The sequence below is a fragment of the Astyanax mexicanus genome, chromosome 1, assembly GCF_023375975.1.
Source record: "Astyanax mexicanus isolate ESR-SI-001 chromosome 1, AstMex3_surface, whole genome shotgun sequence".
Lineage (NCBI taxonomy): Eukaryota > Metazoa > Chordata > Actinopteri > Characiformes > Acestrorhamphidae > Astyanax > Astyanax mexicanus.
Genome location: NC_064408.1, coordinates 86,827,200 through 86,845,168, shown reverse-complemented (window position 1 = coordinate 86,845,168; position 17,969 = coordinate 86,827,200). Strand labels below are relative to the sequence as shown.

The 17,969-nt window shown below is 38.4% G+C and overlaps 1 protein-coding gene across 1 annotated transcript in view; it reads right to left on the bottom strand.

Annotated features, from left to right (window-relative positions):
• The window catches only part of lrfn2b (leucine rich repeat and fibronectin type III domain containing 2b), a 271,257-nt gene that overhangs the window by 76,591 nt on the left and 176,697 nt on the right, over window positions 1–17,969 (bottom strand). Inside the window, exon 4 of the mRNA XM_049485169.1 lies at window positions 15,029–15,130. The gene's annotated coding sequence lies outside the window, so the exon portion shown is untranslated. The remainder of the gene's footprint in view (window positions 1–15,028; window positions 15,131–17,969) is intronic.

The following is a 17,969-nucleotide window of genomic DNA, read 5'->3' as shown; positions in this document are numbered from 1 at the left end:
CCATCAAAATCTATGACTGTCGCACTGTTCATATGTCACATATAAAGTTGCATAGAATTATGGATATTTTATTCAATTTCTCCCATTCTCTTGTGTAAATATAATTCGATTTCTGCTTTTTACTCAAAAATCAGGTTATGTAATGTTATGTAAATGAGGGTGAAAATGAAAGCTTCTAGGTTGTAGTTTAGCTGTAATATCACCCCAACCCCCACCTCTAAAATCAAAATTTGGTCCATGGCTTCACAGACTCTACCAGCAATGCCTGCTCCTTTTAAAACAGCTGAATTCAGGGGGTCTTCTGGTCATGCTGTGCACATGTAAGATAGATGTGGGTTTTGCATAATGTTCAGCTAGTGAAAGCTCTCGGGCCCACATTAAAAAAGTAGGTCAGGCCATGGTCCACGTCTTCTTTGGTTCTCTACTGCAACCCCACCCCCCTACACACACACAAACACACACACACACACACACACACACACTCAGTCCATTTTGGCATAGCCCCCACTCGAGTTGTCTGACACGTCAAGCGGCAGCACAAAGGCAGCGTTGGGCGAAAAGTGAGCCGGGCTATCAGAGGCATGCACACCCGCATACTGAACAGCGGCTTAATGAACAGCAGCCCAGTGAATACACTCCACGAATAGGTCTTCTATTATCATCCGGCCGGTGCCCACACGAGGGGCCAGAATAATCTCCCACTCACGCCTCAAATTACCCACATCGCTTACACCCCGCTAATAAATTATTTGTCGAGAGAGACCTCAGTTTGTGTGTGTGTGTGTTGGTGTGTGTTTTTGTGTGTATGTGTGTGTGTGTGTGTTCCTCTGTCCTGAAGTGCTACCAATTAACCTTGCCAAAACAATTACTTCAACCAGTTCTGCTCTCCATAACTGCATCCAGTCCTTTGTTCTTTGCTCTTCGGCAAACACAAACTTTTTTTCCGCAGCAAAGTTCAGGCATCCCAGTTAATGAACTGGGAATTCCTGTGAGTCACAGGATGAAAAAAAAAATGAGTTTGAAAAGTGGTTGCACCCCGAGGAAATTACAAGACTGTCACCAGCAGTGGAGACGAAAAAAAAACTATCCGAATCAAATGGCTATATTTAGCTGTCTTTCAGCCAGATGTGCTTCAAATATAACAAGTGCATTCCAAAGCCTAGGCTGCAGTCGAGGTTGCATGGGTCCTCGGTTGAACTGTTCAATTAAGATTCCTTTTTAAATGCATTCTTTAGTGATTATTACAAATATATCTACATTTTATCTTTGGAATCTATCAAACTTTTCTAGGAAAAAAATGCTTTGATACGTGTGAGTTAATGTACAAAGCATGTGGCTTTGTTTACTCCAAAGTTTGCATCACACACATCATTTACATAGAAAATCACACAAGCTACTATCTATGCTGATTCACTGAACACTGAGCACTGCTGCTATGATCATTACATATTATGCAAAAAGTACAAACTCTCTCTGCAGGACTTCCATGCACCCTGATCTGATAATGCCCAAGTACAGAACATGATTAATACGTAACATAATAGAGGAAGATGATAAATCCTGCACCTAACATCTGAGGTTACACATAGTGCCCATTCTCTTCCTCTAAACTCTACTAGTGCATAATTTGAATATTATTGAAAAGGTACTTTATTTCAGTTATTCATTTCAAAATGTGAAACTCATATATTAAATAGATGTATTACACACAGACTGATCTATTTTAAGTGTTTATTTATTTTAATGTTGATAATTATGGTTTATGGCCAACGAAAACCCAAAAATCTGTATCTTAGAAAATTAGAACATTCTATAAGACCAATTGTTACTTTTGGCAGTGTGGGCAGTGTGCCAAGTCCTGCTGAAAAATGAAATCAGCATCCCAATAAAAGTTGTCAGCAGAGGGAAGCATGAAGTGCTGTAAGATTTTGTGGGAAAACACTGTACTGACTTAAGACTTGATAATAAAACACAGTGGATCAACACCAGCAGATGACAGACATGTCTCTCCAAACCATCACTGATTGGTGGAAACTTCACACTAGACCTCAAGCAGCTTGAACTGTGTGCTTCTCCACTCTTCCTCCAGACTCTGCTTCATTGATTTCCAAATTAAATGCAAAATTTACTGATGATCAGTGACCATCAACCTACAACCTACATGCCAATTGTAACCTCCTTTAACCTCCTTTAACAGGATTCTGTAGCCATTTATGATCTGATCAGCAACATTTGACATAATCACAAAAACCCACCTACATTCAACTAAGAGTTAAATTACATTTAAATAGACATTCAGTTGAATGTTATTTGAATATTAGCTGAACCTCTATAATGGACCATGCAAATAAAGTGTTAGCATATTTTATTTTGATCTGAATTGATGAAGTGTGTATTTTTTTCTTTTTTGCAAATTATCACATAGCTAAAAACCTCAGCAGCCACTATGTTGAAGCCTGAGTTTAGCTCCTGTTTATAGATAAGTATAGATCAGTAAGTCAGTAATACTGTGCAATACTGTGAAAGGCACCACATAATGAATCCTATTAGGGTTACTAAACTCCTCCACACAGTTCAAAGGAGTGTGTGATGAATTTGATACACAGTTAGCACCACACTATGTCATGTGGTTTAAGCTCCGATTACATTTTAGCTACATTAGCCTTGTATTTCTGTACAAATGTAAATCTAAAGAAGCTTTAGAAACTTCAGACACTAAGCATGTTCTGTCTGATCAGCAGGTGAGGGGTTTATACCTCATCACTTAGTGTGGTTCAGTAGTTTATCTCCATGGTTGTGAGCCTGATCCCTCCTCTGGTTTGTTGGGTTCCCCCTGTGTCTGCGTGGTTTTTCGTAGGTGACTTGGCAATGCTAGAATACCCCTAGATATGAGTAAATGTGTGTAATACCCTGCGATTGACTGGCAACCTATCCAGGGAGTATTCCTACCTTACACTCGAATTCTTTAAAGGTCCTAAATCCACAGTGAGCAATATCAGATACAAAAAAATAGGTATCACTGGGTGGCGAGTGGTCCAGCGGTCTAAAGAGCAGCCATTATGAGCAGGAGGTCGCAGGTTCGAACCCCCGCTCATGCAGCTTTGCCATCAAGCTGCTGGAGCTCAGAGGGATCAAAATTGGCCCTGCTCCCTCTGGGTGGGTAGATGGCGCTCTCTCCCCACATCGCTCCTAGGGTGATGTCTGCAGCACAGGGCGTCTGTGAGCTGATGTATCAGAACCAGGTCGCTGCGCTTTCCTCCAAGTGCGCTGTGATGCTGCATCAGCAGCAGCTCGAAAAGAGGTAACACTTTATGATACCTTTCATTAATATACCATTAACTAATGATTAATAACTGTTATTTTTCACATTTTAAGAAACGAAAAAGTTGCTATCACACTTGTAAATACTAATAAATGCATTGGCAGCATGAACTGCAATTGATAAACATTTGCCCGATTTAAAATGTATTAATGTTCAAATTCTGAAGAGCTAATATATGTATAATATGAATATCCATGCTGATGAATAAGTGTCATGTATGAGCATTTGTTAATATTTAAATTCTGTTAAACTACTGCTTTGTTCACATCTACTGATCACTAGTTAAAAATATATTAATAAAAGTTATTATAAAGTGTTAATAAAAAATATGAATGGATGATTTATTCTTCAATTTTCTCAATAACATTTAAGCTTCTCCACTAAGCCAAAATCACAGGCATGTGGATTCGCTCCTCTGGCATTTAGGGGGTTAGAGTACACACTAATCCATTTCCATCTCCGTGTGCGATTTGTTCTGCATTACGCTAAATGCTCCTCTTTTAAAGTGCAATCGATCAACAATTTCTTTTAAAGTGAGGAACACAAGCTTTAAATGGAAATGTGCTGTGGATCAGTTCCACATCCTGCTGATGACATTTTCTAAGGTATCAGATTTAGTTCCTTTTAACCACTTCCTCTATTCCCAGTCCCGCACTCAATCCTGAGCTCCGCAAAGAGCCAGAAATGCTGCAGCAAAGGACATTTATCTGAGAGCTGATGGTAAAAATCATCCAACAGGTCCTTCAGAGCTGAATTTCCAGTGATGAAAGTATGAGAAGTGTTTAGGCTTTGAAACTCTGCTACGGATTTCAGCTAGGTGATGTCATTTTTAGATGTCAAAATACAGAAAATACTGGGTTACACAGTAATGAGAAACCAAATAATGTTTATAATTGTATACATGACTTGTCTTGGATAACGAACAACCAGTTGGTAACACTTCACTTGGATGGTTCATTTGATGGCCTCTTTGATGCTCAACTAACATTCAACTGCATGTTTATTAAATGCAAATGAACTAAAAGGTGAAAATATTATTGGAGAATATAATTATTCTCTATTAAATGTAACCCTACATTCAACTCTATTCCAAACACTTAGCTTAATATTTTAGGATTGGGTTCAGGGTTAGATTTTAAGCTTAGGTTAAGGTTAGGGTAAGGGTTAGGTGGAGGGTTTGATTTTATGGTTAATTTAGGGTTAGAGTTAGGTGTAGAGTTAGGTTCTATTTTGAATCATTTACATTCAACATAGGGTTAAGTTAAAGTTAATGGAGATTCATTTCAGCGTTAGTTGAATGTCAGTTGAGCATCAACAAGGCCATAAAATGGACCATCCAAGTAAAGTGTTACCAACCAGTTTATTGAATCTGTTTTATTAGGTAATATCAGCCAAGCTTCAAAACTGCAAATATATGTTAAATGATATCTCAATCATTTTATCTAATCATCTAAAGATCTACACATACAGAAGTAGTGAGTAATGCATGTGTTATGCAACATGCTAGACATTTCAGTATAGTAGAGGCTGTAGAGGTTCCTAATGGTGTCCTGTGATAAACCATCCCATCGCAGATTGCTATTACTGTTACTATTGCTATTACATGCAGATGGGTATGATAATATTAGCACATTCCAATAGTAACCCACATATTTTCAACTAGTGATATGTACATCTGGCAATGTGATTGGCCATGACATAGTATCTGTTCAAGGCCAGCTCTTTATACAGAAGCAGACTGTTGGAAGAGTGAATGTCTTCAGAAGAGGTAGGGTCACTGGTGGCAGAGCCTCATTAACATAAAACACTGGGCTCTCAAAGTGCCTGTAATGTAGAACAATGGTGATCTGGCCATGTATAGAACTGCAGCCCACACCATGAAACCAGACATTCTGGATTTGCTGAATGTTACAACAAACCATTGATCTTGGGACTTGTTTCTTAACCCTTTGATGCACAACTCCCTCTGCCTATCTGCAACTTCTACCCGCTTAACCATCCTGAGACCACCCTGAGAACCTGTATGTGTGTGTGTATGTGTGTGTGTGAGACAAAATTAGAAGAAACATGTTGCAAATACTGAATAAATGTTAACTGGCATCAAATATATTCTAAAGCAACATTAGAACAATGTTCTCACTCTCATTTGATCTCTGCCACCTTTTGTCCTGTCCTTAAGTCATTATACTGTAGTCTTGAACAAGACAGAAGTGGTCATGTCTATATGTTCTACCACTGTGAAGAAGTGTGCAGTATGTAGAACATCGTTTGGACACGTCAGTCTTGCTGCAGGTCTATTTTGAGGAGGTAATGACGTTAGAACTGTGAGATTTCAATCCAGGCAAATTCAATTTAATTCCTGGCTTGATCTGACCAGTCCTTCATCTCTGCTAGCACATTTAGCTCAGAGCTAGTTAGCAGGATCTCACTTCTCAGCTGCACGGCACAGAGGTCTCTCCGGCAGACATAGCTGCTGAGCTCAGTAACAAATGTCAAATGAAATGTCTGGGCTGCAGTTATTTCAGCACCAGCAGATACAGAAGAGTCAAAAGTAGTTTGAAGCAGAGCGCTCAGAACGATTGTTAAAGTTCTGATCAATTCCTTTTTTATATATGCTTTCATAATCATTATGCAAAAAAATCTACTACTGTTTCTGCATACTCGACAAGCCCAGCTGCAGTGATTTCCACAGCGAGGCCTGGATGTGTGTTAATTTCCCTGTGGAGTGAAGTGGAGGGACTATCTGGATGACTGTGTCACAGCGAAAGACAGCAGGTGGGAAATCCTAAATCCTAAAGCTGTCAGATCTTTGTAAATATTTAATTAACGAGCTGAAAATTACAGACTTGCTCTTGAAACGCTTCCCCTTCCAACAGATTTCACTGCAGCATTTAAAATCTTCCCTATCACCCCCATTCCATCAGGAGTTCTGGGAGGAAATGGTTTGTGCTCTGAGGAATTTGCAGGGTTTTCCTCCAAACGGCTGATCTCTGGAGTTTATATTTAGCTACTCATTTTTTCCCAGGCTTTTTGCTGACTCTTTGCAAACACGCCTGTTGCTGGGAGGCTTTAGAGAAGATGTTTATTCCCGCTTGGTTAAAGACAGGAATATGGTATATACAAAACATTGTGAATATTTATAAAATAAATATTTAAGTAAAATGGAATTTAAAAAAAAAAAAGTAATCAACATACTATCAAGATACTAAGTTGAATTTTTGGGCAAATTAATTGGTATAACAAAAATAAAAAAATTGAAGATCAACTTCCCCTTTGTTTTAATTAATGCAAACTCAAGTTTCTTTTCCCCATTACTAAAAAAAACAGATAAGTAAACTCAACTTATCTGGTTTTACTTCCGCTGTAATTGTAATAATTGTTTTAAATTATGCTAACTTAAAGCAGCACTAGGTAGGATTTCCATGATTTTTGATCTTTTTAAAGAAGTAAAAGTACAGCTTGAAACTCACTGCAGCGCTGCATTGAGATGTAATAGGAGGAATAGCGGTGCTCTCGTGTCTGTGCCGGAGCTCCTCTGAACTCAAACCAGACTCTGTAAGTTTTCCGATGCGGCCGCGACCAACGCTCGCGAGAACTGCGACCTGCTTTCCGACCTTTAGTTCTAACAGTTCTACAAGGAAATCTCAATCCTACCTAGTGGAGCTTTAAGTTTTCGTTACACATTACTTAACTTTATTAAGGAAATCGGTTTGATTAAATTTTTAAAGTAAATCGAACTTATCCAGACTTACAGTGCAGACTGTTGTGATAACAAAGGACAGGGTTGCTTTGTTTAGCAACTTTGTTGATAAAGCAATTTTTAATACTATGCACCGTAATTTATTTGTAACAGAGCTCAGAGTTAAAGTAAGCAAAAGTTTGTTAGCTTCTTGTTCAGTTATTTTTTTGTACCACCTTAAATGCATCAGCCTCAGTAACTTGTGTTGTACAACTTAAGGTGGAATAGTAAATTTAGGTAGCTAGCTATTGAAATGTACTATTAACAATGGTTTATGCTTGTTATGAAGAAAAAGGCTGTTATGCACTGAAGCTACAGTATAATAAACTGATAATAAGATAATGCAATTGTTATCATTAATTCTAACAAAAAAACTTTTTACTTTAGACCCTTGTGCAGCCATCTTGCCTTGATTCTGATAATCCTCTCTGCTAGGAGTCAGTGTAGCTCTAACACATCACCTTACCCCTTTATCCCAACAAGCTTTGGGACACAGAAAATGGAGAGGTAGGGATAAGTGGTAGGGGTACGGGGTGGAATGGGATTGGGCCTTAAAATGGTGCAATAAAGAAAAACATCTAAACTCTGGCAATCCTGTGGATGGATACACCTTGTTGATGGGAGGTCTACATACACACAGAGCACTCTGAGCTAACAGAAAGGCTACAGTTACTCAAATAACCCCTTTGGATCAGTGTGGAGAGCAGAAAGGTTTGTTGTGCTCTGAGGAATTTGAAGGGTTTCTCTCCAAACAGCTGATCTCTGGAGTTTATCTTTAGTTACTCGGTTCTTTTTGCTGACTCTTTGGAAACACGTTTGCTGCCGGGGGCTTCAGAGCAGGTGCTAATTCCAGCTTGGTTAGCAGGCTAAACACCTGACAGGTGAAATTCAGCCTAATTACAGAGTTTTGTGTGAAGGTGATGAGGATCTCTGCTGAGCATAAACTGCACCACCATGACTTCACTTCACTGAATACGAACCATCACATTTTCATCAACAAAAAAAAAAAAGTAAATTTAAACTTTTAATCAAATTTTATCTGTGCTTTTCTACTGAGAATTACTCCTAATCGAATAGGAGTTTCTGGAGAAAATGTGCATGAACCTGTGGGCATCATTAAGCACCATGTCTAATGGTATGCACTGACTATAGGGATATAAAGCCTCCCAGAACTGAGCTATGGAGCATCAGAACTGTGTTTACTGGAATGAAGTTGCTCCAACCTCCAACAGGTGATGATCATTCAAGAATTCAAGGATTCAAGGATTCAAGGATTCAAGGAGACTTTATTGTCATTCACATCATATGTGGTACATGAGGTGGAACGAAATTGTTGGAAAAAAAATCCAACATCCTGACCTCATTTGTGTTTTACACTCACATGTTTTACTATAACTACAATTAAACAATTAAATCCTCACATCAATGCTCCAATATGTGGTAGAAAATCTTTTTTGGACAGTAGAGACAGTTATTTCAACAAAGGCAGGATAAACTTTAATACAACACTCTTGATTTCACAAAGATCAATTAGAAACCTGCAGTATGCAAGTGTCCCAAAACTTTTGTCCATATAGTGTATATATCTCTCTCTCTCTTTCTTTCTCTCTGTGTCTGTCTGTCTCTCTCTCTTTTTCAATCCCTTACTTTCTCAGTGTTATCCTCTGTTTCTCACACACACACAAACATCTTCTCAATCGTGGCCAATAGCCAATCAGAGTAAACCTTATTACCCTGGATAAGTTGGCTTCAATTAGCTCTAATCTGCTGGTAGGCTGTTTAAATAATGGATATAAATAGAGAACAATGAGGGTCAATGTGAGTCGAGAGAAAACACAGAGAACACAGAGAAAATGTAACACAGTAGAGGAGCTGAGTGTCTGTAATTGGGAGTCACTTTTTGAATAATGTGTACAAAAAGCAGCCATGTTTATATTTATTTATTTACTTATTTATTTTTAAAGCCTTCATTAAGTCAACAGGGCTGATAGTGAATATTAATATATATTCCATATACTTTCATATATATCTTCCTGGACTGGAATTTTATTTTTAAAATAAGCTGATTAAATGATGCTCTGCTGAATTTGTTATTGGAGAGGGTGGTGTTGGATCCAAGTGCAGAGCAAAATACTTGTTTGTCTTTGTATTCATTTATTTATTTAATATTTATCTTCAATTATATATGTTTGCTCAGGTATATGTATAATCCTTTGTTCATTTGATTATTTGAGTTAATTATAAATATGTTTTAATAATGTTTATATTAGAAAGGTTGTGCTTGTGGAACTTGGTTTGGTTCTCCACAGAGGAGACTGGAATATGAGTGGAAAACAAAACCCTGAAGAGGTGCACAAAAAAAAGGCGGGAAAAAAAGGAAATGCCACAAAATGGCACGTACAAACGAAAGACAGCTCTCAGCTTTAAATAAACCAAACTAAACACAATCAAACTCTAAACAGACTGCTCTCCTTTTTTTTTAATCTTTCTTAATGGCTTTTTTTCAGATCTATTTGCTTCTTTTTGTTAGCCTTTTGCTTTATTTGAGATCTTTTTTATTTTGTGGCTTTATTTTCTTTTTCTTTTCTTTTCTTTTCTCACCCCCTCTGTAACTGGTCACCCCTCTTTAATGGTGCTATGAGAATGAGTGGTTTGACTGGGGTTTATATAGAGTGCTGCACAGGTGTGGCTGGTTCACCGCCGGGGATTCTGGGAATTGCTGCAGCACTGCCCATTACAGAATTTTATGGAAATAACTTGACAAAATGAGATAAACAAACCCAATATAAGCCTAATATAAAACAGTAGACTCTTTGTGCAGACAACCAAAGGTCTTGGGATCCTGGGGCTGGCAGGCCTGTTCAGTAATCCACCATATATTAAATACAGTTTGTACTGAGTTTATATGAAGCACCACAATTCCTGTATAAAACAGAGCTTCTTAATTGAGCCGTACCAACAAAAAAACATATATGGACTGTTTCTCAATTTGGGGAGAAATATGGGTAACACTTTATAATAACTTTCATCAATATACCATTAATTAATAATTAATAACTGTTATTTGTCACATTTGCACAGCCTAAAGAGTTGCTATCACATTTGTTAATACTTAATGCATTGGCAACATGAACTGCAATTGATAAACATTTGCCCGGTTCAAAATTCGTATTTACTCAGATTTATTAATGTTCAAATTCAGAGGAGCTAAAGATTTGCTAACATTTTTAATAGGAATATCTATGAAAAATAAGTGTCATGTGTGAGCATTTGTTAATATTCAAATTCTGATGAACTACTGCTTTGTTCACATCTACTGATCATTAGTTAAAAATATATTAATGAAAGTTATTATAAAGTGTTACCGAAATATGTTATATAAGTTATGAAATATAAGTTATTGTTAATATATGATCATCGCTATCATTATCATTATCAAGATATCTTGCTGAAACTTTATCAATTCATCCAGTTCATCACCCAGCGGTAGTCATATTCCTCTAAAGAGTGAACTTGCTTCCTGAAAGATTCCACTGCCCACAATGTCTTTATACAATATTTTAGACCATTAACCCAGACCCTAAAGCTGAGGCCAGCTGTGCTCAGTATCCAGCTGTTAACTGACCCCTAAATCGCATGTGATCAAGAGCCGTTTCTTCTGTTAGGCGCTCGGCCTCCTCGCCCTCGTTTGGTGTGTGGATCAGCGGGAGGCCATTGATCTGATTTGCTGCGGTCAGGGTCAGAGAAAATCTCCCACAATCCTTCAGGAACTGAGGAAAAGCGGCACTCGGAGTCTGAATGAGCACAGGCTTTGAAGGGGAAGGGTGGAGTTGGGGTACTGCTCTTTAAAGCTGCTGCTGGATCCGGCACCACACACTCCTCCAGCACGCCCTGAGACACTCTTTTACAAATAACAAACCACCAGCACGCTGCGCTGCTCTGCTAGAGGTGCTGAAGTGTGAAAGGAAAAATGCTCCAAAAACCCAGCCATGATCCCCACGCTGTCACGCACACACACACACACACACACACACACACACACTGCAGAGGAATGTTTTAAAGCCCTACTGTCAGACCACAAAGCACAGAAAAACTGCAGAGCTCTACTCTTTACCCTCCTCAAACACAGACACATAAAATAATAAAGAGATGATTTACTGTCTGTATAACCACCGCTTGTCTGGATTTATACTACTGTCATTTTGCTACACACTCAAATTACATTACATAATTAATTACAGAGATAACTACTTCATCCGTAATTATATGACAGTCATCAACAACCATCCCCATTAAGCCCACTAAGACATTATGATGTCTATTTCCTCTTCGTTACTCACATCAAGGATGGGCAATATATAATACATATAAAAAGTTGTTGACTAAACTATAAAAAAATATTTAAAAATCAAAAACATAACCTTTGCAATTCTGGACTTCAACCAAACACCTTGTTTGTATGTTCTCGTTCATCTGCGTAAATTAGTGTGCTTTAAGTCTAACCATCACCAATTGTAATAAAGAGCTGTTAGCTGTCTGAAGAAATTAAGTATAGGTGAAATATAGACGAATATACAGAAATATAGAAAACATACAAATACTGTAAAGAGTGTTTTCAGCTTGTGGCTTGTGTGGAATGTTGTTAAAAAAAACATTGCAGTCCAGGGGAAGTGTGGAGGTCAAGGTGAGATCTGGAACACCAAAAAAATGTTCAGACAGAACTGGCTTCTGCAACAGAATAATAATTCAAATCATATCTTAAAATCCTTCTTATAAAAATCTGGGTGTCTACATTGAGAGTACATTGGGGTGGTCGATCCATGTGCAGTATACTGTATGTGCCAGACTGCAGACTTTTTGAGAGATTGTACTTTTTGAAGAGACTCAGAAGCTTTAGTATGAATCAGAAGTTTATGAGCCTACAAACTTCAACAAAGATATTTCAATAAAAAGCTTTAAAATCACAAACATAAAGTTTGCAAATCTGGACTAAAACTAAACCCTTTGTTTGTTTGTTTGTGTTCATCTGGTCAATGTGCTCTGGTGTTGTAAAGCTCAGTACTGTAGTTTTTACAATGTCACGAAGACTGCAGACCATCTAGTCATCACCAATTTGTAATTAGGAACTGTCAGCTGTCTGCTAAATCAAGAATACAGGCGAAATATAGAAATAGAGAAAACATACAAATATAGGGTATTTTCAGCTTGTGGCTTGTGTGGTATGTTGTCTAGAAATAGCTGTTCAGGGGAACCATGGAAGTCAAGGTCAGATATGACACACCAAAAAAAAAAAAAAAACACTCAGACATACAGTAACTGGCTTCTACAACAGACTAATGATCCAAATCATACCTTATGGTCCACTACAGACTATGTGGAGACAACCTTTCAGAATGGCCCTCACAGACCTCTGACCTAAATCTTATACAAAATGTGTAGATATACACTAAACACAAACGGTGGATATGTTGTTGAGGGAGGTAAAATCCACCCAATAACTACATTATCTAGACAATTGCAAACTGGAATATCAGGGTGTTATTATGTACTACATTTTTTAAAGTGCCCATCATCAGTAGTGCAGACTGTTCCTCAGATAACCACTCCGTTTAATTAAGGAATTGAGCAAAATGTATCTACTGTAAGACTGCACATCAAACTCTAAAATGAAGGGACTACAACAGCAAGAAACCACATTCTTCCATTACATTTCTTTCTGATTTTTCCCGTTTTTCCTTCCAATTTGGCTATCCAATTGTCCCACCCCTTTGCGCGTCCCCATCACCAGTGACACCTGAGACCCCAGGAGGGTGCGGACCAGCACATGCCTCCTCCGATAAATGTGAAGTCAGTCACTCCTCTGAGCGCCGGCAGCTGATGGCAAGCTACATGAACGGAATTCGAACCTGTGACCTTCCATTCATAGTGGCAGCGCATTAGACTGCTGGACCACTCGGTGCCCCCACACCTTTCCATTTCTGTCAGCCAAGAACAGAAAGCTGAGGCTGCAGTGGACCCCAGATCTTTTCATTTATAATTATATAGCAATCTTGTGGATTATTGACTTCTGCTGATGCACATCCTGTAGATGCTAGGCTTACAATGTGGTTCCAACACTATGAATTCATGGCCCCAACCTGCCTTGTGTCAGCAGCCCAGGCTATTGGTGTGTTAATTGTGGCATCAGGTAATGGTGTTATTATTTGGACCACTCGGTGTTATATATATATATATCGCTGCTGCTCATGTGCATCCCAGCATGAACACAATTTACACAATGTATTTTGACTGCCAGCGTGATAATGCACAAAGCTAAAGTCACGTCTAACCGACTGCACTGATGATCCTAACAATGAGTTCAGTGATTTCAGTTTTTTTTCCTAGTCATTAAATCAAACTCCATCCTAACCTAAGGAATATAACTAATGATGCAATTACTGGAACTTCAAAGAGACTAGAACTCTAAAACCCATTCGAACTTCATGCTGCTGAAGCTCTGTCCTCCTCTCTTCCATTTTTTGGGGGGGTTTACAGCGGTACATCAAAGAAAGCTGCTTTTAAATTTCACTCAGGGGCTTCTCATAACCTTTGGAGTAAAGTTAGTCTTTCACTATGAGTTTAGATCCAGCTGAACTTTTGTTGATGCACAGAACCATGCTTTAAAGCTCCTTTCCTTCTGTGTCCAGCACAAGTATAAATATGAATATCTCACTGTCCAATGAAAAACAAGTATCTCCATTTTTGTGGATTTTTAGTTTACTATATAATGTGAACAGACTAACTGACCCTTATACTGTACCTACATTTTAAATGATGAACAGGCATGAACTCTCTTTAAATTGTATCAGGGATTAGCAGCAGGAGCAAGAAGAGGACACGAAGAGCGGACACAAATGCGAGGATTTATTAAAATACACAAAATAAATAAACAAAGAACCAAGAGACTAAAAAAAACCCCAAAAAAAGCACTGGAACACAAACCCTGACTGACATAAAGACATACAAGGATCGACAAAGGAGAACGAAAACACACAGACTATAAATAAACACGGACCAAAACAGGAAATGTAAAACACCTAAAGATGGGTAACAAGGGGGAGGAGCTACAAATAAAACACAGGCAGAGACACAGGAGGATCACACAGGTAAAGGCAATGACAGGCACGGGGGATGGGGGGGGTGGGGTCGAGCACAGAAGGGAAGAAACTGGGCAAGGATGTGACACATTGACTTCTATTGAAAGTTTAGAAGGTTATGTTTCTCTCCTGTAAAGTTGCTAGTTTTTCATTGGACAGCAACGATATGGCTTGTCTTGTATTGTCTTGTAAATACAATGATTCTATATAAAACCATGACAACAAATTGAATTATTTAATGGTTCTTTACTGTCATATTTAGCACCAAAAAAGGTGATTTTTATGAGTCAAAAGACAGTTTTAGCTACTATACAAAACTCAAAGATTAAATTTTTATTTTTGAACTATCACTTTAATGTTCCGTCAGTACCCGTTTATGATATGACCTCTAAAGTAAGTGCTTTTACCATGAGTTTAGGTCCAGTCTCTAACTGGCAACCTCTACACAGGCACACATCTTATTGAACACTTATTAAGCATGATTTCTGCTTTTATGCATGACGGAACAAACAAACAATAAATGTATGCTAAAGTAATGGCATATGTAACATATTAAATACACTATATGCTTTTAAACCTTCAAAAACACTCTGTTCTGTTCTGATGAAACACCACTGCCAGCAGAGCTTTTCTAACCAACTTCTGGACTCTTCCCATAAGACTAAAAGTAAAACATGCCGACGGCTGAGTATAAAACACCAAGCATTAACTATCCTTGTGCTCAAGGTAAAGGTTTCCCAACAGCTTCAAGTGTACACATGCTCTCATGACTCATCATGCACTGGATGCTATTGGCTAAACCTAAGAAAAAAAAAATGTGTGAAGGCTTACCTGTACTGTGCTGCTGCTGTGCCATAGGTTCCCTCACAAGATGGAGGCCCGTCAATCAAATCCCACGCTCCGCCCTCCCGCAGGCCAGGGCTGCTGATTAACCTTGATAAATGAAAGCAGAGAAAAGTCATATTATTCCACCCGCTTCCATCCGCCGCCTCAATATTCCTGTAAAAATCCTTCCCACAACGCCCTGAATACTGTCAGCCAGTGTTATGCTGATTTATTGCTCTAAAATCTGGGGTTATGGAGCTGACAGGAATCTTCTTAACCCAAACCATCAAACAGAATCAGACGGGGTGTGGGAAAGGTGCGTGGGTGGGCGGTTATGGGGGGAGATTAGGACAAATGTATTCAACTTTGCAGCAATAATCTGTCACAAGCGGTAAACAACACAACAAAAAATGACAAACAGCTGTCTTCCACTGTAAAAACGTAAAAATCCTGCTTTTCATCTTCATCATTTCCTCAACACTTTCAGATTCTGTAAATCTTCAGCAAGCTGACACGCACACAGGTGGCCAAATTACACCTCTCAGCTTCTTTGATGTGTTTGGGATTAGGGCTTTTTTAGGGGAAGGATTTCACAGTGCAGGGACGTCTACATTTACTGAAGCATGTCTGTGTCGAGGCAGATCGGCTGTGTATTAGTGATAAACTCTTTCACGAGTGAGATCTGTCTGTAATGGAATGAGTGCAGCAACGTAGTCCTTACTCAGCAACTAGGCTGTGCATTATGTGGAAAAAAAACAACGCGGTGAATCAAGAGACAGATCAGATTAGAGTTTATAGGTAATGTTACAAATTACAATTGTACCACATTTTCTAGCCATTTTTGGAAGTGAAATACCCAATCCTCATTTATTTGATCTCCCAAGCCCCAGCACTAGGAGGAAATAGACAAGCACAAGCCAGACTGTTGTATATTTATCAGTGCACAGACATATGGACTTTATCTTGTCTTCTTCAAATGCACCAGTTGATACTTTGTTGATTATGATAGAAGAAAGAATAATCTATTAAACATTCAGTGCAGAGAGATACAGCTTTATTCAGAGGAAAGGTAGCCAGACTGGTCCCCCTGCCAAAGATGCACACACACCCAAGTCTCACTGCATGGTGACACACACTCAGGATCTCAACCCAGTCCCGACTAGCCCCTGACTCAGGGTCTAAATGCTTCAATTTTGAACACAAATTTACCAAGGAAGGCATTAACAGGATGTGTGTTTAAAATATAAGACAATATTACACTTTAATTAATAAATTACAATCCTACACTCCTCAGATATATGTGAAGCCACTTTATTTCACACTGCTGTCAGTGCAGCATAGCTAAGCAGACAGGGATGTCCTTGAATCACAGGACGGGCAAAATGATGGGTTATTTGTTTGCTTTAATTTTTTGCTACATTAGCCAAGGAGCTTTAGTGCAGACACCAAAAATGATCTGGCTGACTAACTACAATGAGTTTTCACCAACCAATGACCCAAATAATCTAGGTCTTTACTATTTTTCGGGTTAATGCTAACATTTTTACAGTAATAAACTTTTAATTGATTCTTTTACTCAGAACACCAATTAAACTTTTGTTGACACAGAGAGCCGCACTTTAAAGGTCCTTTTCATTTGTGTCCAGCAGAAGTATGGTAAAAAATGTCTTGTCCTGCATTGTCTTGTAAAGGCAAATGATTCTGTTTAGAATCATGACTTGAATTCTTTAATGGTTCTCTATGTGGTTAACCCCTTTTTTTAACCCTGTTTTTTTCCCCATTTTTGTTACTTCCTCTTCACTTGTTACAACACAGATATGTTAGGAGAGACAGCCACGTGCTATTATTTTTATTTATATCAGAAGACACTGAGCTGCTCAAAAATGTCATTTTTTTTTTTATAATTTTTTTTTAACTTAATTTTGAAATAAATCTAATTTTTTTTTTTTTTTTGAGTAATACTTAGATTAGAGTATATACTAGTTGAATGTATAATGATTTTGATGACAGTTTATTACACTGCTTATTACTGTGACAGAATACATGAGCATCACCAGGCGGATTTATTGTTCTTGATAACTCCACCTCTAGATTTCTTACTTTCACACATCAGTTCAGTGCTGTTTTTAGAAATAATAGGATTCCCTGCAATGTGTGAATCATGTTGCTGCGTTGACTCATTCCTGAGTAATTAAGCTGCATAAACAATGCAGGATTTTTGACGCAATATGCGTTAGAACCAATGTGGTTCTAAGGTTTAAACTGTCCTTCTGTATGAATAGTGTATGGTTTAAAAATCCTTTAAGATAAAAATTGTCCTATAAAAAATGTAAATTTTTTTTTGTTACTATACAAACCAAGATATATATATTTGGGTTTGAACTATCACTTTAACACTTTGTCAGTACTAGTGGAGTGCCTCACTCTACGGGGCCTGGAGCAATCCCACTGAATGCCCTCAGTCTAAGGAGGTAATCTACATTAAATTAACCCACCCCCCCAGAAAAGAAAAAAACGTCTCTTCCAACACTGAGTTGGAGAACATTCAGGGGCGCTTTATTCTCTCAACCTCAAATTAAAGGAATGTTATTGATTCTGAGGCAATTACTGCCTCTACACGCGCTGCAGCCACTACTGTATCAGGAACAATGAAATTACAAAGCAACCTTAAAGACCTTTACAAATTCAGCAGCACACGGCGCGTGATAAATCGAAGGGATTTGGCCTGATTAATGCTCCGAACAAGGGGTTTATTGTTTTATGATGAATTTGATTACGGGGATTACTGGGCTCAAATAAGATTTAGAGGCACAAAGTGCATCCAGGTGGCAAAAGCGCGAGCCTATTCGCATTCACAGCCCGCTCTGCTGCTTCTTCTCCAGGCTCTGCAAATAAAGGATTGTTGATAAGAGGGTGATTATAAATATCAATAGCATGTGTTGTTTAC